The 22993-nt window shown below is 38.1% G+C and overlaps 1 protein-coding gene across 3 annotated transcripts in view; it reads left to right on the forward strand.

Annotated features, from left to right (window-relative positions):
* The window catches only part of fstl5 (follistatin-like 5), a 247596-nt gene that overhangs the window by 142969 nt on the left and 81634 nt on the right, over positions 1-22993 (forward strand). The window lies entirely within an intron of this gene.

Below are 22993 nucleotides of genomic sequence, written 5' to 3' on the forward strand. Positions count from 1 at the left end.
TCGTCTACTCCACTTCAGTTGTTTGTGGGTGAATGTGCGTGTGGGTGGAAACCCCTTCTGGCAAATCATGAAAAGAAAGGAACCCCAGCCAATCTGGGGGGAGCTAAGCTTTCTTGAAGAGTTGCTCCAGCTTCTTCTGTTTTAGTTAACAGGTCTTTTTTCCAGTTCCCATCTTAACTCCTCAAAAGGAAACAGGCTATATAATGAGAGAAAATGCCCCCCTCTGTGGCAGCTTCTTCAAACCTGCTCTAGTCACTTCTGTGTCTTCTTCTCCTTTCCTTTTCCTTAGTTGCCCTTCCACGTTGTCACTCTGGAACAGTGGATGCTCATATAAATATGTAAATTAATAATTGTCTGAGCCAACCATTAAAGCTGTTTCCTGGGAATAGTTTTTTTTTTTTTTTCCAAATTTACTCATATAACATTTGCAGACTTAACTGAACAACATCTTTATTACAACTCTGCTCATTTTAGGATCATCTTCAAGCGCTCAACTGGAATGCTGAGAATTTTTTCATAGCTTTTCACTCGGTGGCATATTGAAATGGGCATGCAAATATTTTGAGGTCATTGAAGCTGGGAACTGGTGTGCTTTTTAACTTATTAATTCATCAATCTGCACAGCAGAAGTATTTACTTCTAGAAATTCTTGTAGAAACTTCAACCCAAGAAGCCGACAGCAGGGCAGCTTCTCGGGACATGTGGACTGATTACATGTTAGTCTTCTTATAGCAACAGTCAGGCTATTTGAAATGTGGAGCGAGATTAAGAAAAAGTGCCACACTTAATATCTGCATGGTGTATATAATAAGGTGGGGGTGGAGGGTTGTACATTATTCATTTTATATATATATATATATATATATATATATATATATATATATATATATATATATATATATATATATATATATATATATATATATATATATATATATATATATATATATAGTAATCTAACCTACTGAAAAGAGAGGCGTGCAGTTGATTTTCTGTATCATGTCTTCCAAGGTAACCCTTTATTCTGCCAATATTTCTTTTGAAGATGATAGCAGTGGATGCACTTACTAGATGCACTTACTAGTGCATCTAGTAAGTTACTTTACACCATTATCAGTAATCAGATCAGAGTCCAAAACTACAGAGGAAGGTAATCAAGTAAATCTTTGCCTCAAAATCTTTAAGAGACCTTTTGGTGTGACTACAGAAGGCACCCTAGGTTATATAACTGCAGCTTGAGCAGCTTTAAAACTAGCTAACTTGATTTTTTTCGTGATATCACAAATATTGGACAAATTTGCATGAAAGATAAGGAATAACTTTTACCAGAAAATGTCTGGAATCTGCTTCCCGCTTCAGATCTAATGTTTGGTTGCAGTTCATTCCTCGAGGGATGGCACACATAGTTTCAGAAGCACATAAACATGGAAATCAAACTTATCTAACATTTCTGCAGCATGCAGTGCTGCACGCAGTAACCCTCTGAGACCTGTAATCATCTAACAACACCTATAATATTCACGGCAGGAAATAAAAGCTAATTGAAAAAGCTGTACTTTTTTATTATGTTATCAGGCTGATTAAAGAAAAGCCCGTCAATCAGATTTACCGAGCATGGCTAATCTATTTTATTACTATTGCTGCTCTTTGGTACACAGGTATAAAATGGCTATATAACGGGACATGCGGTTAGAGCAGCAGCTTTTCTTTTTTAAGTCTTGAGTGGGTTGGTGCACAGCTGCTGATATAATCCAGTAATTGGTATGTATTTTTAGTCAGAGCATTGAGCGTGTATTTTTGATTACATGTACTGTAAACGGCAGATTTTGCTCTCACCCTCATAGACCACCATCAACGTGTCAAAGACAGAACTACTGGGCCCGAGGTATGATTGTTTAGTTTATTGCTGACATAATCTCCAAGAGGCAGCTGTAAAATTCTATGCAAATACCTTAAATGCTGCCATAAACTGTGCTACATCATAAAGTAAATCAGTTGATTCAGTGTATCTAGAATTAAAGTACCATCTGGAACAAAATGGCAGTAAAAGCAGAAATGACCAACCGTGAAACAGGCACCTGCCTTATTGCTCTGCCAAAAGTTTCCCCCTTGCACACCTTTGTGGGCTATTCAAAGACTGCCAATGTTGTTCGTCAGGACAGGAGATAAGGATTGAATGTCCATGCATTATTCATTCCTCCCTTTGCACGGACTCAAAGGGGGTTGAGAATCAATTTGCTTGAGCTAGCCATTTGAAACTGTCTTACAAGAAGCAATGTCTTTTAATTAGATGATGTTAGAGATATGAAAGATGTCTGCCACACCACTGATAGGGAGCACTGTATCACTGGAAGAAATTTAGAGTTATGGTTTAGTGCATCGCTGTAAACAGGCCATGTAATGTATTTCAAGATATTATACTGGTTTTGACATACAGGGCAACGTTAGGGAGTTCATCCTGTGGTCAGAGGGCCCGTTTGGGCCGATGTATGGCGGCCTCACTTCTATCAGTCTGCCCCAGGGCAGCTGTGGCTACTGACGTATCTCACCACCGTCAGAGATTGAATGTGTTTCTTAACACGCTGTACAAGTACAAGTCATTTACCATATAGTAAAAACCAGATGTGTATATGCAAAGTATTAAAATGTCACTTTCTGACTGTTTGACATTAGGTCAGAATACACCTTTCCTGTTTTAGGTTAGTTGGAATTACCTTATTTTTTCCATTTGCTAAATGCCAGAATAATGAGGGAGAGAATTGTTATACTTTCTTCAAATTTAAAACATGTAATTTAATAAAAAAAAAAAAAAATTTTAGTATTTGATATAAATGTATTTTTAACTGTATGACTTGTGTCAGACATTTTGGATATCCTTCTCACAATAGTTTGCTGGACATTTGTCCCATTCCTGTCAGCAGAACAGGTGTAATTAGGATGTCCCCTTCAATGTTTCCATATTGTTCTTTCATCATGATGCCATCTGTTTTGTGAAGTGTACCAACCCCTCCTCCTGCCAAACACCCCCATTACATGGTGGTGCCACACCTGACCTTAACCGCTGGAACAGTGAGCTCATGCTTTGAAGTTTTTTCTTCGAAAGGCAGCAGTGGTCGTTAATATATCTACAGAGATTAAGGTTTGTGTCACTCAGACTGGCCTTTCAGCCCATACTGCTACAGGATTGTTTCACTGTGTATAGTGAGAATCTCCTACTAGCTTCAGCCTGGGTCTTTACAAGATCTTTTGTTTTTGTTTTTGGGTCGATGCGCACATTTCTCAGTCGTTCTCATGCCTGTCCAACACGCTAGTTGAGCATGTATAAGCATATTTATACTTATACATATAATGGTTGGCACAGATGGGCACGGGACATTCACGTCTCAGGAAAGTGTTCCCAAAGATGAACCAAATGTGTGGAGGTCCACATATCTCTTCCTAAAGGAAGCAGTGAGCCTTACATCACAATCACATGTGTGCCTCCAATTAACTGAAATGTTGTGAATTGACATTTCAGCAGCTAACCAAGCTATAGCATCATCTTCTAGGCCTTTCTAGTGTGTTTAAAAGTATAGCAGTCTTAATAAATGTGAACTTCTGAAATTAAGGAACGTAATATACTTTCTAAAATTATTCTGATATTTGACCACCAAGCATTATTAAATAATCCAAAAAAGGAAAAGTTTAGTCTGATTTAATGTAAGAGGCCTCACACTGTTTTTTTTTTATACAGACTACGTACAAATCGGAGTTCAGCTGTATCCAATCTATACAGAGGGTTACAATACTCGGGCATCTTTTGTGAGAACACTGTAATGGAAAAAATAAATCAGGAAGTAGTTTAAAAAAAGCTGTATGATCCTGTATGTGTTGTTGCTGTTCATATTGATCTCTTTTTGGCTGGCACATACAGTAGCTGCCCTGCAATTTTATTTTCAGCAAGTAGACATGGCATACTCTGTTCAAAAGCTATATCAGGGTTATGCTCATTTCTGCCTGTTGTATTCTGCACCCGTCCTGCAGTAACGGCGCGTCCAATAGCCATAGAGTTCGAAGGCATACCTGTATTCAGAAATAAATCCTTGCAATGCACACTCCTTTTAGTGGTGGACCAGCATTAGTTTAAAAGGCTCAGAGGGCAAATTTTGACAAGTGCTGCTCTTATGCACATGTTTTACACGTGTTCCTGTCTTTGGCGTTCTGTGCCATCAGCACTTTGATAAAAAAAAAGTTATTTGTAGTTGAAACTCTATTTGTTCAGTCAGAAGGAAGTATCTCTTTGGTAGCCAGCAAAAACAGAGAATGGTAGAAAACAGGAAATGGCTTTATGGATGCCGTTGGTATATCACAGCATGAATATAAGACAGCCATTTAGTAATGGTAATCTCACTTCTTTACAACAGATGCTGACAGAATAAGTGTTTTTAAGGCCACTTGGTGAAGTGTGGCAGTATTCAGAAGGAGGGTTTTAATATCTACTGCATGCAAGGCAAATGCATCTTTGTTATTTATTAAAAGGTTTACCTGGTCTGTCCATCATACGGTTTAAATGTTATGCAATGCTTGGAAAAGCATTCACCCCCTTTGCTTCCTACCTGTTTTGTTACATTCAAACCTGTAATTTAATCTATTTAGTTGGTTTTTGCACAAAATTGTCTAATTTGGTGAAGTGAAAGGAGAAAAATATCTTTTAGAAAACAATAAAATGGGGAAAATTGGCATGTGCATACGTAAACACCCTCTTTGCCCCTAACATGTTTTGATGCAACCAATTATTTTTAATAATCACAATATTTGAAGTCCACCTGTGTGCAATCTAAAAGTGACATGATCTGTCAGTAGAAACACCTTTTCTGAAAGGCCCCAGAGGCTGCAGCATCACACCATGAAGACCAATGAGCTCTCAGAACACGTCAGGGGCAAAGATGTTGAGTAGTATAAGTCAGGGGGAGGCTATCAAAAACATATAAATCTATGATGGTCCCCCAGAGCACCATCAAGTCCATCATTTTTAAATGGAAAGTACAAGGTACCACAACAAACCGCCCACCAGAACTCCCAGATCAGGCAAGAGGGCATTATTCAGAGAGGCAGCACTGAGACCTAAGGTACCCCTGAAGGAGCTGCAGAGCTCCACAGCAGAGACTGCAGGATCTGTCCAGAGGACCACAATAAGCTGTACGCCCCACAGAGCTGGGCTTTATGAAAGGGTGGCCAGAAAAAAGCCATTACTTTCTGTTTTAAAATAAGAAGGTATGTTTTGAGTTTGCCAAAAGGCACATGGGCAACTCCCCAAATCTATAGAGAAAGATGTTCTGGTCAAATGAGACTAAAATTGAACTTTTCGGCCACCAAGTGAAATGCTATGTCTGGCGCAAACCCCTGTACATCCCATGTGTCCAAAAACACCTTTCCTGCAATGACACATGGTGGTGGCAGGATCATGCTGTGGGGATGTTCTCAACCTCAGAGACTGGGGAACTGGTCTGAGTCGAGGGAAAGATGGATGGTGCTAAATGCAGGAGCAGAACACATTCCGGAGAAGAACCCCAGTCAGTCTGCTGGTGAGTTTGTGACCGGGGTCGAGATTCACCTCCCTGCAGTAAAATGACCCGGAGCATACATCTGAAGCAACACTGGAGAGGTTTAAGGGGAAACATTCAAATGTTAAGAATGGCCTAGTCAAAGTCCAGACCTCAATCCAAAATAAACCATAAATTTAAACAGGTTGTTATGAGTGACAGCAAGTAAAGAATTTCAGTGTAATCTTCAAAAGTAGTCAATGTGAACACACAACTATACTTTCTGATTTGATCAATAGTACCAACTTCAAGACACATGGGAATGTAATACTACACAACCTCCTCTGTATGTGTAAATTGAGCCACTCATACATTGAAACATGCCGGAACCACACGGTACTCAACCTCAGCATTCTTCATAGTACATCAGCTCTAGCTGAGAGTCTCATCCATAAATACTTCTCTAATCTACATTTACTTTTTTATACCCAACTCATCCTTGTTCAAGACAGATTAAGAATATCTGCATTCAACATATATTTTCAAAATGATCCAAAGTGCCATGTAAATCCCACTACTAATCACAACAAGTATTGTTAAAAATCCAGGGATAATAATTCAAGGAGACAATCATACATTCTGCTGCTTTAATTTTTTCTTGCTTTTGGCTTGTTAGTCCTGCCTGGTTTCTAATTATTATTTTAAAACAGCAATACGGTGGTAATGTTCCAAGTTCTCTCTGCAACATATGGTTACATGTTTGAAAACTAAAACATTATGGGTGAGAAACACCCATAGGAAATATTACTTCTCACCAATATTGTGATATTTAATATTTGATGTTTACGGCTCACAATGAAAACCTCATATTCTCTGAAAATTAGAATATTGCATAAAAGCAGCAAAAGAAAGGGGAATATGAATACATAAATGTTAGATTGAGGTCTGCACAATCATGTGGAAGTGGTGACTTGACAGCAATCAACAGTCATTAAATACCATCCACAACAAGAATAAGCCATTATAGGCCACTGCAAAAGAAGATGGCCACTCACAGAGTGATGTATCCAAGTATATTAATAGAAAGTTGAGTGGAAGTTAAAAGCGTGGTAGAAATAGGCACACAAGGGGATAACCACAACTGGGATAACCAAAGCTTTAAGTGGATCGTGAAGTAACACCTTTTTAAGTGTCAGGGGAAATTCAGTGGGTGTGGACCGTAGCTGGACTCAGAGCTGTAAGAGCCACCACACACAGATTTGTCCTGGGTGTTTGCTGGTTAACCCACTCCTGAACCAGTGACAATACCAGACACATTTTCCCTGAGCTTGGAAGAATGACAGGACTGTTGCTCAGTGGTCTAAAGTCATATTCCAGATGAAAGTTGATCCTGCATTTTTGGAAATCAAGGTCCCAGAGTCTGGAGGAAGAGTGGAAAAGTAAAAAAATCCAAGTTGTTTGCTCACAGACTTGCTGCTGTGATTACAGCCAAAGGTGCATCTTCTATACTGACTTGAAGGCGGGTGAATAGTTATGCAAACACATACATTTCAGAATCAAAATCAGAGATACTTCAATAATCCCAGAGGGAAATTACTTTTGTTACACGCTCCAGATATATATATATATATATATATATATATATATATATATATATATATATATATATATATATATATATATATATATATAGAGATATATACACGTATGTCTCCCTTTCTGGGTACTAGGGTATTGATTTTAAGCCCTGACGCTTTCTGGCAGATTTTATGGCCAGGAGATACAACTTGCTTATTTCTGCTGAGACAGAAAGCCTTGAAATGCCACTTTGTGAACTAAGGTTTGCTGGAATGTTAACAAACCTTACCCTCAATGGACAAAACCACAGCAAAAAGTAAAGTTTTTTTTTCAGCTCAGAATGAGTTTACATTTTTCTTCGACACATCAAACTCAATGGTATCTGTTAACAATCTTTGTTCTCCACATCTGTACTGAATGTGTTAAAAAGGAATTTGCTAGTAAACTTGTTAAACATCCTTATGTTCAGTTATCTTTTAGGGTATTTCCAGAATTCACCTGTTAATGCTGTGGATGAAGGAGGAGTGTTTAGAAACTAAAATAACCATGTTTCTGTCAATTCATCACAAAAAGTATAAGCTCAATTCTAAAATTCAGTTGACCTCCTGCGATGCATTACTCTACCCTTGGTTTTATATTAATACCATGAATCTGGATTCAGAAAAAGTTACAGCAGTTTCTGCCTATTTTATTCTTGCAGTTGCAGTTAGTGTACGGTAATTTTACCCCTGGCGTCATTCTTTCATTGTCATTTGATGGAGCTCTCTTCTTGTTTGAGTCTGGTGTAAAAGCTACGTATAGAAAGTTTGCAAAGGGTTGAAATCGGTTGACTTACACTTGTTACTTCCTGGAAGATTATAATTACATAAATTATAATTAGACATCAGTCAAGTCGGCTCTTGGGAATGCTGGTTCCATTAAGTCAAGTTTGCTGTTATGCAGCCCCCTTGGCACAGCAAAAATTCAACAGGCTTTCAAAACCCCTGCTGCTTGTTCTTTCACAGCCGGGGTGTAAAAACGGTTCTTCTAATTCGTCAATTTATTTTCCAACATGGGCTTTTTTATGGAGAGAAATAAGTTCAATCAATGTTCCTCAAATAGATAAAGGGAGTTTTACACAGTGTTTGCTCCTACGATGCCTGGAGGTCTGTTATCTTCTTAGGAGTTATACAAATAATTTATGAAAAGGTTTTATGTGTCTTTTGGTTCATTCTTTCAATCTGTTTAGAGTAGAAAAGGTTATTGCATTACTGCCAGGTATTAGTAACTCTATTTAAATTGTATTTCTTTATAGATGTGGATTACTGAAACCTGCTCTGTCATTTCAATTGTTAGTATTTTGTTGCAAAGCGATAAGATGTTTAATACTCCTTTAAGCTTTTGATAACAGTGGAGTATAGTAATTTTCAATTCTTGTGGTCATTTATCAGGCTTCCCGCCTTTATTGTAAAAGGTCATAGTTGTAAAAAGAGCAAATGGCCTTAAAAATGTTCAGTGGTACTCTGTGGAGTATGAGCAGTGTGCTGCAACTCGAAGCTCGGACTACACCAGGTTGATTTCCTGCTCTGGCATTCACAGCTGACTGCACAAACCGTCCTCCACCAGTCGCTACACCCTGAAGTAATCACTTATCACACTGTAGGGAAAATAAGTCCATGAAGAAAGTAGGAAAAGGAATACAATGATTAAAAAATGGAATCGGAATGAATGAAAACAAGGAAAATAAGAAAAAAAGTTAGATTATTAAAAACAAAATAAACATGAAGCTAAAATATTATGTATGAACACTTGAGCATTTATTAGACTTATCTCTGCTTTTATAAGAACAATATCTTCATTAAGCTCGCAACTAACCAATCCAAAAGGTGCCATGTGTTATGGCCTTTTAAAGACGATCACCCCTCATAATGTCAATAAAGACAATAACTTTCAATTATACAAATGTTTTCTCTTAATTTTCTGTCTCAAGTCATTAAATCAATACTTTTCACTTTGAGTTAGGCGTTCGCCCATGAACAGTCATGGTCCGATATATTATAAAAAGCAACTCACAACATTCTCATGATGTTCTCAATGCTGCAATATCCATATTTCTGAAAAGGAACAGATATTTTTCTAATAGATTCAGCAACACTCCTGTATTGCTATATTTTTTCATGTAGCAGTCTGCTAAAGTTTAGACCAGGGGTCTGCGACCTGTAAAATCTAAGGAACCACAGTTGCCCTCAGGCCAGCTAAATAAAACTTGTTTAGAGCCGTGAATAAACCTCTAATTTTTGCAAAATATCTAACAAAGGAAATTTGTTGTCATTATAAAAAACTAGTTTATTTCCATGTTTAGCTTTTAAGATAAATAAAAACATAAGACTTTAGAAAAAGGACATTTGTTGATATTTGTGGGAGATTTTGATATTGTATGTAAAAAAGTACTTAGTTTTTGACCTAATGACAAGAACAATAGATCTCAAAAATTATTACTGGTGCTTTTGTGTCATTCTGTTGTGGAAACTGAATGCAATCATGCAATTATTCCATGAAAGAAAAGTGTAATTGTTATTATAGTTATCATTAAAACAAAAGTTTCTGAGCCAAAGTTATTTGGGGCTTTTGTGAAGGTTCCAAAAGCCCCTTGCAGCATTAACAAATGCTGGCATGTTTTGATATGAATTTTTGATAATTCAGCTCATTCTTTTAACCATTCTAGCTTCCAGTTAAATTTGCTGACAAAACTTGCAGAAAAAACTTGTCTCTTGGTTTAGGAATGTAACTCTTGGCTTTGAACTTCATAAAATTAGTGTTTCAGCTACGCTTTGCGCACCTTTCACCAATACTGCCGACAGCTATCTGGACGCAACAAGCAGAGCGGGTCATATGAGACAGACAGATAGGAAGTGGACATCCTTTTGAGGGATTAAAACAAGTTTTTAGTTCAGAAAAGGTTTTCCAGCCCTGCACATAAAAACAAACGCTGGTTGTTGAAAACTTTTGTGTGCAAACTGCGTGACGGGTCTCATTGGGGATACAGTCAATTTAAGATCCCAAGTGTTGGAGTTTGAGTTGATTCAGGGCTCACTGCTCACTTCAAACATCTCATGAGCCGGACTCTGATTACTGGATCTGATACTCTGAAGTGGATCAGAACATCCCTTTTTAGAAGACCGCAATAAGTAAAAATATGGACTAAACAAACAAAAGAAAAGCTCAATAAAATGGAGACAACAATGGGACAGGTGGAAAACAATTTTTGAATGTATTATTTTGTCTGAGACCATATTTGGTAGTGGATTATGGTTTGTTTAGAAGTAAAAAAAATTAAAAAAGCTGTCTTTGCCAAGCCACAGAGATGAATAGCAGTTATATGTTGAGTAATGCAGACTGTGTTTGGTGGCAATCATCATTGAAGGAAGGGAACCATGAAATGCATATTTACATGTACCAGTGGTTGTGTGTGGAGAATTTCAGTGGCAGACATGACTAAACTATAACTGTAGCATCACATTGGTTTTGCATTCAGTAGGAAAAAAAAAAAGATAAGCTTTCATAGAGGGAGAAAAATCCACCCTGACTGTGGCTCGATTGTCTTCTGGGCTTCTCTGCTGTGTTTGTCAGCGGAAGCTTTAAAAGCTGCACAAACAAAAGGAGGAGATTGTCACAGGAAACTGTGAAGTGTCTGAGTCTCGGGAAAAGGTCAGGGTAAACAGCTCAAGACATTTCTAAAAGAACTCCCAAAATGCTTGAAAACAATGATTTTAAGAAAAGTAGTTCTGGTTTTACTTTTACTTGTTGCCAACATGCTGTGTTTAAATGACATTAAAATATTTGGAGTACTAATTACCTTGTCTCTTTACTTTTACTGTTTCGATTTAAGTCTCTGACTGGGCAATGCCAGATAAGGTGGTAACAGAATAAAAGAAAACCAACACTGAGCTGCTGCTAAGGGTTGCATTGTCCACGCATCATTAGTTCTGATTAAAAGCTTCAGTTCATTTGAAAGAAATGAAGATGTGGTGAGTGGCCTCAGTTGAAACGTTGAGGTCAGATGGTGGCTTCTTCATAAATGAGTGGATCACAAAAGGAGCTCTTTAAGCATCACATGCATCTGAAGGTTGAGTTTTATTCTTTGTCTTAGCGTGCACTTAATAAAAAAGTTGGGAGTTCTTCCCTGTCCTTGGTTATAGTTTAGCACTTCAGGGTCAACAAGTTTGCTGTACTTATCCAACTCTTAACGTGCCGTGTCTCTTTTTATCCATTTTCAAGTTGTTGACTTGAAACTGTTTAAATTCTTTATGCTGCTTGGCTGCTGCACTTCATGTGCATAAAACAAAGATTTACTGTCTTCTTCCTGCAGCGTCGTGAGGTAAATCTGTATGATTAAGGTGATGAACATATTGGTCGTATATCAGACAGAACCAGATGTCTCATTTTGTCTCATTGTGAAGAAACTTCTGTCTCTAATTACTAAGTAAACATGAAATTAAGAATTTCTTTCGTCTAAAGCAATGTTGTACATTAGTCTGCAGAAATATGACAGAGCCACTAAAACACTGCCTAGACTTTAAGTGATCTCTGATTCACGTATTGCAGAAAGCTACGCTTTTTGTAAGTTGTTTTCCACATGGTCGCTGAGATAAAATAAGTCCAATTAGGCATCCTCTAAAGCTCTGTTGCATACTAATGCTGACGGCCCCTGAGGATTTCTCCCAACAGCTGCTTTAGAAATAGACTCCTCGAGGCTTATCAGCCAGAGCGAATGCATTCACTGAGGCTATTTGTTAACGTCTCGCAGTGATCTTTAAATTTTAAAAGTTAATGGGAGCAGAGTACAGGTGCATATCAATAAATTGTAATATCATTGGCAGGTTGATTTTGTTTTATTTTACTTATTGAATTAAAAAACAAATAAACTCCGATTTATTGCACGGGGAGTCGTACAGTTCAAGAATAATTGTTTTGGCTAGCTTTAATGATTAGGGCTAAAGTAAATAAAAACTATAAAATTAATTTTTGCAAAACATGTGAATATCGCATTAGAAAAACTATTTTATTTAAAAAAAAGTTAGCTTTTTGAAATGTACATGTACTGATGCAATCAGTACTCTGCTACTTTTCCATGTGTTACTATACCATCCTTTCCCAACTTTATTTATAAAGCGCTTTTACGACAGACACAAACTACTGTGGCTAACTGATAAAGACTTAAACCAGATAAAACAAACAAGGTGAAACTAAGTCTCAATGATGTTAAAAGCCATAGAAAAAAGGTTTTAAGACGTGTTTTAAAAGCAGGCAGTGAAGGAGCTTCATGCTAGGCAGGAGCTGCTGTTGGGCCGACCGGAGGGGCCGAGAAGGTAACCTGGGATGAAGACGATCAGAGAGATACAGCGGGGGAAGATCACTAAAACATTTGGAGCCGAAAATTTAAAATGAACTCTAAACTGTATCAACGTGTCATTGGATCTCCATGAACGACAATTGGTTCTGTTGAGCGTTTAGTAAGCTCAGGTTGCTTTAAAAGCTGCATTCAGTTGGTCTGCAATGTTTGGTCTGCGGCCTCTCATATCTGTTTGTTTTTTATCATAACAATAATAAAAAAGTCAGTTTCTTAGAAATAGAAAATTCAGTGGAATGAAAAATAAAAGGTGTACAAGCTACAGGAATGAGGGCAAACCTGAGAGGATTTTCAAGCATTGTGCATTTAACAGTTTGTGGGAAATTCATAAAGCATTGAAGGTAGTCAATGCTTTATGAATTTCAGTGCTTCGAGAGACAAACTTTATAAAGAAACCGATTAAATTTTCCAGCAAACCCACAATGCCAGAAGTACCAATACTTTATTTAATAATAATGGTATGAATGTGTTTGACTGGTCAGCAAACTGACCTGACCTCGTTAAGCGTTGTCTCCAGACCCAACGACACGGAGGAGCTGAAGGCGCCTAATTCCTGCACGCTATGCTGCGTTGATGCAGTAATTCATGCAAACGAGCTGCAACCAGATAGTCATCCGTATTCTGCGTATATGTGGGAATGTGTACATTCCCACATTTCTGCATCAGAATCCTTTGGTTACATATATTATTCTAATTTATGAGAAATGTGAGTCTTCATTAGCAGTAAGCCCTAATCATCAACATTAGGAAGAACAAATGTTTGAAACATACAACTCTCTGTAATAAATTTGGTTTCACTTTTTGAATTGAAATATTAAGACAATAATCTAATGATATGCACCTATGGTTTCAGGAGAAAACAAAGATTATCACTTCATAAAACCCAATTACCTGTCCTATATAACTGCCTAAATAACAATTATTCGTTCCTGCAAAAACTTTCGCCAAGCAGAAGATGCTGATTAGTCCTCGACTGCTGCCCTTTGTGTTGGTGTTCGTCTCTTATAAAAGTTTTAAAAATATGAATGTTAAGGAAAAATTCTGATTCTGCATCAAAGATGCTTTCAACTGCATTATTACACCTTTGTGCTTTCCCCAACATGAAGAAATTTGCAAATTTGAAGTTAAACCATTAAAACAATGGAGATCTGCTCCAAAGGTTATAATTAAACGATGTAATGTGGGGATAAACAATGTCCAGACTGTCTTATTTTTAATTGTTTTTGATGAGTTACATATTATACATGCTCATATCATAAAACAAATATTTTAAGAAGGCAAAGGAGTCAAAACAGACATCACCTTGCACCAATATTTTACTCTTCCAGCAATTTGGTTTTAAGATAAAACTAATTCATGTCATTTGAATAATATATCAAAAGAACATTCAATTTGTGCTGTACTTATTCATATAGCACTTTTCATTCAATCTACCCTCACACAAAGAGCTTTATAGAATTTCAAACCAAAAGTCATGCAAATCAATCAGTCACTTTATAAAATGCATAACTGAGTGAATGAAATGTGGAACAGAAACATATTCATAGTTGGAATGCAGAAAACACCAGAGACAGACGTTCACTACCAGTCAATGATTTAGACACAATGTGGTCATTTAATGGCATTGCCTTACTTTATTACTCCCTACTCTGTAGAAACACAGTGAGGACATCAAAACTGTGAAGCATACGTATTTAAAATTAGGTAGCAAAGAAAAAAATGTGAAATGATTCAACAGCACTTTTAAATTTTACTTTTTTTTTTCAAAAAAGGCCCCTTACTGAGGCCCAGTGCTTCACAGACTCTTGGAAATTTCTAGATGGGTTTCGAGAGGAAGTTGCCTAAAATGGTTTTACAGTTGAAGGAGTTTCCAGAAGTCACAATAAAATAAAGACAAATCGCTAAATGAGAAGCTGTGACCCAACTGGTGGTAATTTAAAAACATCAGAATGCTTCAGAAATGTACTTTACCCACAGGAACATTGAGGTAAAACATAAAATTACGCTTATAATGACAACTAAAATGAGAAATAAATGAGTAATACATTATATCCTTTCAATTACAAGAGGCATGATACTCATATTTATATTTTAACCCCCCATCACAAGAACATGTTGGAAACCAACCCAGTAAGAGTAGATACTGAAGGTAATACAAAAATAAAAAAGAACAGTGAAAAAAAGAAGTTTGTTTTACATACATATATATACGTCCAAATCTATACACACATATGAGTGTAAATAATAAAAAGAGCATAAACCTCGGCTCGCCAGCACTGAGGCTGTGCACTAAACCAGACATGGCACACATGGGTTCAATCACAATCACAGATACAAACGCAAAATGACTGCCAGAAGATCATTAAGTGGGCACAGTTTTAAGTTTACCTAAATACGTCAATATCGGTCCCCAGACAGAGAGAAATTTGTCCCTGGACCCTCTTAGAGTATATTTTATTTTCTCTAATTGTATGAAGTGTGTCAGGTCACTAAACCACAAAGAATCATTGGGTGGATTTTTTGATTTCCAATGCAATAATATGCTTCTACGTGCATGCAGAGTCCTGAAAGCAATTATGTTTCTATAGCCTTCCCTTAGTTTTGTATATCTTCTATCTGTGGCATCAAATATGGCCATAACTACGTTGGGTTGAAGATTAATATTCAATGCTTCAGACAGCGTTTTAAAGATGGTGGACCAGTAGGTTGCCAGGGCTGGGCATGACCAGAACATATGTGTTAAATCAGCCAGAGTGTTTCATCACCTGTCACAGCTTGCATCTGTGTTAGGATATATTTTAGCCAGTCTTGCTTTAGAATAGTGAATGTGATGTAGGACCTTAAATTGCATAATGCTTAGCTTGGCACAGTAAGTGCTGTTGTTTACTTTCAGCAAAGTCCTCTCCCAGCTCATCCACCCAGTCTGCTCTGATCTTTGCCAGTGTTGTGTTTTTAAAAGAGGATATACTAACACAGATTCTGAAGACCAGTCTTTTAGAATTAAACGGATATTTTAACAGATCATCTAGACCAGAAGGTGATAGTTTGTATGGAAAATTGGGATCATGATGTTGAAGGAAATGGCGAACTTGGAAATATCACAATAACCGAGGGAGGTCAAATTTCTGCGATAAATCTTCAAAGCTCACAAAAGGTACAATTTATGTACAAGTCCTCAAAATTATGAATGCCACGCCCCTGCCAGAGAGTAAATTCAGAGTCTACCTTAGCTGGGAGGAAAAGGTGATTATTGTGTATGGGACCCAGATGGAGAAGGTTTTTCAACCCAAAGCTCCGTCTAAGCTGAGCCCATATTTTGAGGGTGTTTATGACTATAGGATTGTTAGTTTATTGTGAGAAAGAGAGGGGAAGGCTGGAAGTGACCAGGACTCTGAGAGAAGTGGAGATGCTAGATACAGCTTCAAAGTGGCATCAGTCTGCATTGGCAGTGTGGAGTCAGTACATCATTTTTTTTTTAACATTTGAGGCCCAATAGTAGTGACAAAGATTTCAAAGGGGTAAGCCCCCTTGGTTTTTAGGCCTCTTCCTGTTCCATATGAATGAAATTAGAGCCTTATCAATGGACTTAAATGGAGAAGGCCTTAGGGGGATAAAGTGGGATACATTGAAACAGGTAAAGAAATCTGGGGAGCACGTTAGTTTTGATACAGTTCACTTTCCCTGCCAAGGATAGACGGTCAAGTAGTTTCCATTTCTTCAAATCTAATTTAACTTTCTTCAATAACTAATAGACGTTTTCTTGGTAAAGATTCTGCATATCCCTTGTAATATAAATGCCCAAGTATTTAAAGCCATTTTTAGACAAATGGAACAGTAGAGCACCGTCCTGTATTTGAAGAGCCAAGTCATTAACAGGATAACATTCGCTTTTACTGAAGTTCAGTTTGTACCCAGAGAGGGCGCCAAACTTCCTCAGGATGTGGATAACATGAGGAGCACATAAAACAGGGTCAGATAAGTACATTAACAAATCATTACCATAAAGAGATACCTTATACTCTCTGCCCCTCCTACTGATCCCAGTAATTGATGGTGATGTTTTGAGAATAATGGAAAAGGGTTCTATGGCCATGTGAGGCAAACAGCAATGGACTGATTGGACAGCCCTGACAACTGGAAGTACTGTGAGTATTTACCATTTGTGATTACAGAGGCTTTGGGAGAGGTATACAAAAGTTTGATCCATGAGACAAAATTAGGGCCATATCCGAATTTCTTTAAAGTTTGCAAATAAATATCCCCATTCTACCCGGTCAAAAGCTTTCTCTGCGTCCAGCGCAATAACCACTTCAGGCACCACACTGGACACAGGAGAGTTGATAACATTTAGGAGCAGACCGATATTTGTGAATAAATTCCGGCCCGAAATAAAACCAGTTTGGTCAGCAGATATCACGTCGTGCATTGTTGTTTCAAGGCGTAAGGCAAAGGCTTTGGCCAAGATCTTCACATCACAGTTTAGGAGGGAATGGGTCGGTACGAGCCACATTCTTTGCTATCTTTACCTGGCTTAAGTAGGACGGTAATTGATGCTTCAGTCAATGTCTGAGGGAGTGATCCTTGGGACAGAAAGTCACTGAACATATCAAGTAGAATTGTTGATAGTTTATTAGAGAACTTTTTATAGAACTCTATGGGATGTCCATCTGGACTTGGTGCCTTGCCACTCTGCATTGCTTTTATTGTAGCAATGATTTCCTTACAGTTAAGTGGAAGCTTGGTTTCAGTCCTATGAACCTTTGTTACAGAAGGAGCCTGAAGGTTATTGAAGAATTGTTCCATGTCAGAGCAATCATTTGTCATCTCTGAAGTATACAGATTTGAGTAAAATGAGGCAAATGTGTCACTGATTTCTTCTGGGTCAATAGTTAGATCGCCATCTTCTTTTCGAATTTGCGGGATTTGTTGAGGCTGAACGGCACTTAAGTGGGTCGTAAACATACCCCCGTGATTTTAACAGGAGACGTTCTGCTTTTTTAGTTGATAGTAAATTATATTGTGTTTGGAGGTCCAGCTTCCTCTTGTAGAGCTCGGGGGAAGGGAAAACAGAGTATTGAGCATCCACCATAGATATTGCTTTAATAAGCTCCTCTTGCTTAATTCTTTTCATCCTGTTTATTTTAGCTGAGTACGCTATAATCTCACCGCTTATCACGCTTTTAATGTTTCCCACAGGAGAGAATGAGAAATATCATCTTTTTTATTGAAATGTATAAAGTCATCTATTTTTTGGGATATAATTTCACAAAAGCTTTCATCGGCCAAGAGGTTTCTGTCTCTGCCAAAAATCAATTGTTGTGAATTCAAACCTGGGATTAGTGACACGATTTTACCCATAATCTTCTCATCAGAAACCAAACAATTTAAATTAAATGTAATTTAAATACTTGTAAACCAAGAAACAAAGTGACATTTGGATTACAATAAGACAGAATGAATCATATTTAAGGAAGTGTGAGACACATTTTTGTTTTTTAATCGCATTTAAAAAAACAACATCCACACACTCTGTTCCTCACAGGAGGAAAGTCGGCCCAAAAGATGAACGCAATCAGACATAATTGATTAAAATTACAAATAACTTTAAAATACAAGAAAACAAGAACCATGAAATAATTTTGAAACTCAGCTAAGAAATGCAAGGACCAAAACTTTAACAAACACAAGTCGTTTTCCGGCCGTCATCAGGATTCTTGCAACGTGTGTAGAATGTGTGGTGGAACTATGGGAAGGGTTTCTTGAGTCAATTTGTCATATTCATATATGAAAAATTGACATAAAAGAAATGATTAGCATCTCTTAAACTCCTCTGCTTGAGGCAGAATCTGACCCCCAACCCAGATAAAAGCGGCTGAAATGAGCTTCCTCTGCAGGGTGGCCGCGTTCAGAAGGATGTCTGGTTTCCCTCCTGGACCTGTTGTCCCAGTGACCCGACATCAGTGGATAGATGGATGGATGGATTATTAGCATCTCTGTTTATTATGTTATGGATAAAATGTCAGATTTAGATGAAACGCAACTTCTAGATTTTTTTTATTTGATATTGATAGGTCATTGCCGGTCCTTAAAGTTACGCTTTAGTTCTTCTCTCAGTATATCCATGCCTTATAACTAAACCTTAAGTTTTTTTACTGACTGAGCAGAATAAAATGTTTTGCCCTTCACTTAATATCTAAACTGCAGTTATATTTTGGATATTGATCCATATGATTCATTTGGATATTTTATTCTCAGAAGATGCAGCGTAGAGCTGTCTGTCACATACTCATCATATACTCTACATTATGTTGTACATACTAGATAATTTACATTATGTTATACATAATGTAGGCAGAAATGGTGATCCAGAACATGAGTTACATTTACAGGTGCTTGATTACAACATTGTTGCCTTTTTTGAAAAAAAAAAATATTACATATGCATTGACTGGTCTTTAGAAATTAAAGGTTTTGTTCAACAGAAATACTAACAAGAGGTTTAAACATAGAAATTATAGTTTTTATATTTCTGTACGTAAACCACAGGTATCCTATCCGTGGCTTTATCTTAAATAGGATTTTTATTGCAATTTGATTAACCTAGTTTCATTTCCATTTACAAACCAACTGTCTGGGAAAAAACATGCAGTTTAAAGTGAATTCCTAGTGGCCTGAAAAATGGTGACTATGTATTGAGTGTGTGTTTATTACAACACATTTTTCTGTACATAAAAGATTGTATTGAGATAATAGCTGGTTTTGAAGCCTATGATTAAGTGATTGTTGCTGTAATTTGTGTTAACCCATATTCCTCTTCTGAGTACAGATAATTAATACGGCCACATTCAGCTTTTATTTTCTCGTGGTACAGATTTCCTCGCTCGTTTCCTAATCTTTGCACATATTTAAAACATAGCAGGCCGAGTTCTAAAGCGTGAAATGTCATAATTTGGACATACCCACTCTTAAAAGGTTATTTACAATGCAGTAAATCTTTTTTCCATTTATTTATGACTACTAAAAAAGTAGTTCTACTTAACAGGAGGCATTTATTAAGGCAAGACCTGAAACCTTGTGTGGCATCATGGAAAACCAAGAGAAAATGGCCTCGATACGAGGAAGAGAGGAACTGACTCCTCCGGTTCATCCATGGGTGTCATGTATAGGCCTGAAGGTGCCATGTTCATCTGTTCAAACAATTATTTGCAATAAAATGTGTGCCCAAACAAAAATCAGGTACATGGTCATAATAAACTTCATTACTAGAGAAAAAAGAGAGAGATTGCCCAAAAAACCGTTCCAACCCTACTTGGTTTACCTTTGCGTGGTTAGTGATTTGACCGTCTAAGAAATGCCTGGAAGAGGGAAACGCCTCCTGTTCTCCCCTCCCCACACTGACACTTTAAAGAAATCTGCGAAAAATGGTAGACGATTAAAAAATGCATTATAAATAAACAAAAATAAAAGAAAATAAATACAAATAATATCTCTATAGTTGTATATGCAATATTGTTTTGGATATTTTTGAGGAGCAGCAACCACTTTGAAGCCAACAGCTACTCCCTCCAGATGTTTTTAATCATGGGAATTACTATTTATAGCATTATTAGATCCTGAAACAAAATCAGAGCCGTGCAGTGTGGCTAATACGAGCCGGTGGAACCGTGCCTTAACAGGAGAGCCAGTCTCATGTTGTCTGTGTGTCTTCGTTGATGAATGATTAGTGCTCTTCACAAAAACAGATCATACTTTGATGAAAAAATTATTATATTGAATTATTACAGCAACATGTAAATACATCAACCAGAAAGTTAAAGCTTGGGCACAAACCCAGGCCGAAAGTATTCAGCTAAAATAAAGTGGACGCCATGTATGTTTTAGAGAGGCCTTTCAAAGCCCTGATCTGAAGAGGTGTGTTTAAAAAGTGGCCTACAACCCTGACTTGGTTACGAGTTCTGTCCGGAGCAATGGGCCAAATTCCAGTAAAATATTGTGAAAGAGCATTTGGGAGGCTACAGAAAATCTCTGATTAAAGTCAGACAGTTAAGAAGCTATTTCTACTAAATAGGAAAATATATTTAGATTTCTGAATTTGAACAAATGAAATAGAAAAGGCTTAGACTTAGACGGAAGGAAAAGCAATGTATTTTTATGTAGTGCATCAACACATCTGGCTCCATCTGTTCAAACCAAAAGAAATGACGTGTGTGAGTTTAGTAATGCTGAATGTCATGGAGACGACGAGAAGTGTGTTAGGACTGAGAGTTGGTGAAGAGAGACAGAGTGAGTGAGCAGCATTTGAGAAAGAGAGCAACAGAGCGTGATGGAGGACGGAGGGAGAGGCTTGGTTAAGCAACCTTGGTGTAATTTGTCTTCATGCTGCCGGCCCCTTGCACCATCCTCTGGTCTCAGGCTGTTTTTCTCTGACAAGCTTGTTGCCTCTAGAACAATTGGTGATTTACCTCTCACCGTGTCACTGACCAACATCCCATCCTGGGAGAAGTGCGGAGTAAATCAAAAGTCTGGGCCTTCCCGTTAATCACTAATTACAGGTTGGATGGTGGAGGTTGATCCCTCCCAGAGGGCTAAGTCCCTCAGGCCTCAAATCAGTCCGAAAAGAGAAGGCATTGCCACTTCTTCCACTGATAAATCTCTCACAGAGGTGGTGCTGGACCGAGCCAGCTCCAGCAGCTCAGACTTCCATCTCCCTGAAGAGTTTCTAATTCAGGTCGGATACTATTCCTCATTCCTTTTTTTTCCTTCTTCCCCCTCCTACCCTAACTTCCTCCACCGAGCTGTTAAAGCTCAGATGGAGCCTGTCGAGCTGACAGTCTACCTACTTTCTTCTTTAAATTCTTGCTATAACTTCACACATTTCAATCCCCTCAGGGATCAGCGGCAAATCGAGTTTGTTGCTTGCAGCGTATTCCAAAAGCATTAAGATACAAGGAGGCTGTAATTGAATGGTTAGGGAGGACATTATTGAGGGAGATTTTTGTCAGCATATCCACCCACTACAACCTTAGCACATCAAAGAGCTCCAAATGGCAACACTGGGCGTGGACGTGCCCACTTATCAGTGTTAGGAGAAGGACAATTACAGATTATTAACGTGTGACTGATGTAAGATCCATTTTCTTCAATTCTTAAATGGCTGAAACTAATCTATTATGGGAAAAATGTTCTTTTCTACCGTTGCTAAGATCAAATGTTTCAGCTCAATGTGGCTTTGAATTTCTTCCGTTTGTGTGAAATCTCTTTTGTATTGCAAACTCTCATGAACTCTACATGTTACTGCTTGATGTTACAATCTGACAACGACTATCTACAAATCTAGACGTCAGTCGACAGCGAAACGAGGAGGAATACAAACTACAGCAAAAGCATATTTTGTTTTACTCCATCCATCCATCTATTCATCCATCCCTCCATCCATCCATTGTCTTTCGCATATCCGGGGTCGGGTCATGGGGGTAGCAGCTTCAATAGGGAGGCCCAGACGTCCCTCTCCCCAGCCACTTGGGCCAGCTCCTCAGGAGGAATCCCAAGGTGTTCCCAGGCCAGCAGAGAGACATAGTCCCTCCAGCGTGTCCTGGGTCTTCCCCTGGGCCTCCTCCCGGTGGGACGTGCCCGGAACACCTCACCAGGGAGGCGTCCAGGAGGCAACCTAACCAGATGCACAAGCCACCTCAACTGGCTCCTCTGGACGTGGAGGAGCAGCGGCTCTACTCTGAGTCCTCCCCGGATGACTGAGCTCCTCACCCTATCTCTAAGGGAGAGCCCAGACACACTACGGAGAAAACTCATTTCGGCCGCTTGTATCCGGGATCTCGTTCTTTCGGTCACGACCCAAAGCTCGTGACCATAGATGAGGGTAGGAACGTAGATCGACCGGTAAATCGAGAGCTTCGCCTTTTGGCTCAGCTCTCTCTTCACCACAACGGATCGGTACAGCGCCCGCTTCACAGCAGACGCTGCACCAATCCGCCTGTCGATCTCCCGCTCCATCTTCCCCTCATTCGTGAACAAGACCCCAAGATACTTGAACTCCTCCACTAGGGGCAGCACATCCTCCCCAAGTTTTAGTTTTACTCATGGACATGTATTTACCATTTTGGAGAAATGAGAATACTCATGTGTCTCTTATATTGAAAACACTAACAAGAAGTTAGTTTTTTATCCCAGTCCAAATGGATTAAATGTAAAAAAAAATTAAATATGTTTTAGCAAGTTTTGTAATTTTGTTTTGAGAAAATAAACTGTCTAAAAAGGATTAAATCCTGTGGTGCTTGATACAGGTTTCCCAATATCTTACAAAAGTAATGGAATTCATTCAAATCCATTCATAAATATAAAATATAATAGTAAAACTTTGCTGACTGACACGCTAACTTCATATTCAGTTGTTCTTTGGCGTTTTCTGATGTTTATCAGAGTAAGACTAAAGGATAGAAATTAGTAAATCCTTGGTGGGTTGGTGTCATGCCTTCATCACTAACTCATA

Source organism: Fundulus heteroclitus, chromosome 23, assembly GCF_011125445.2.
Source record: "Fundulus heteroclitus isolate FHET01 chromosome 23, MU-UCD_Fhet_4.1, whole genome shotgun sequence".
NCBI classification, from domain to species: domain Eukaryota; kingdom Metazoa; phylum Chordata; class Actinopteri; order Cyprinodontiformes; family Fundulidae; genus Fundulus; species Fundulus heteroclitus.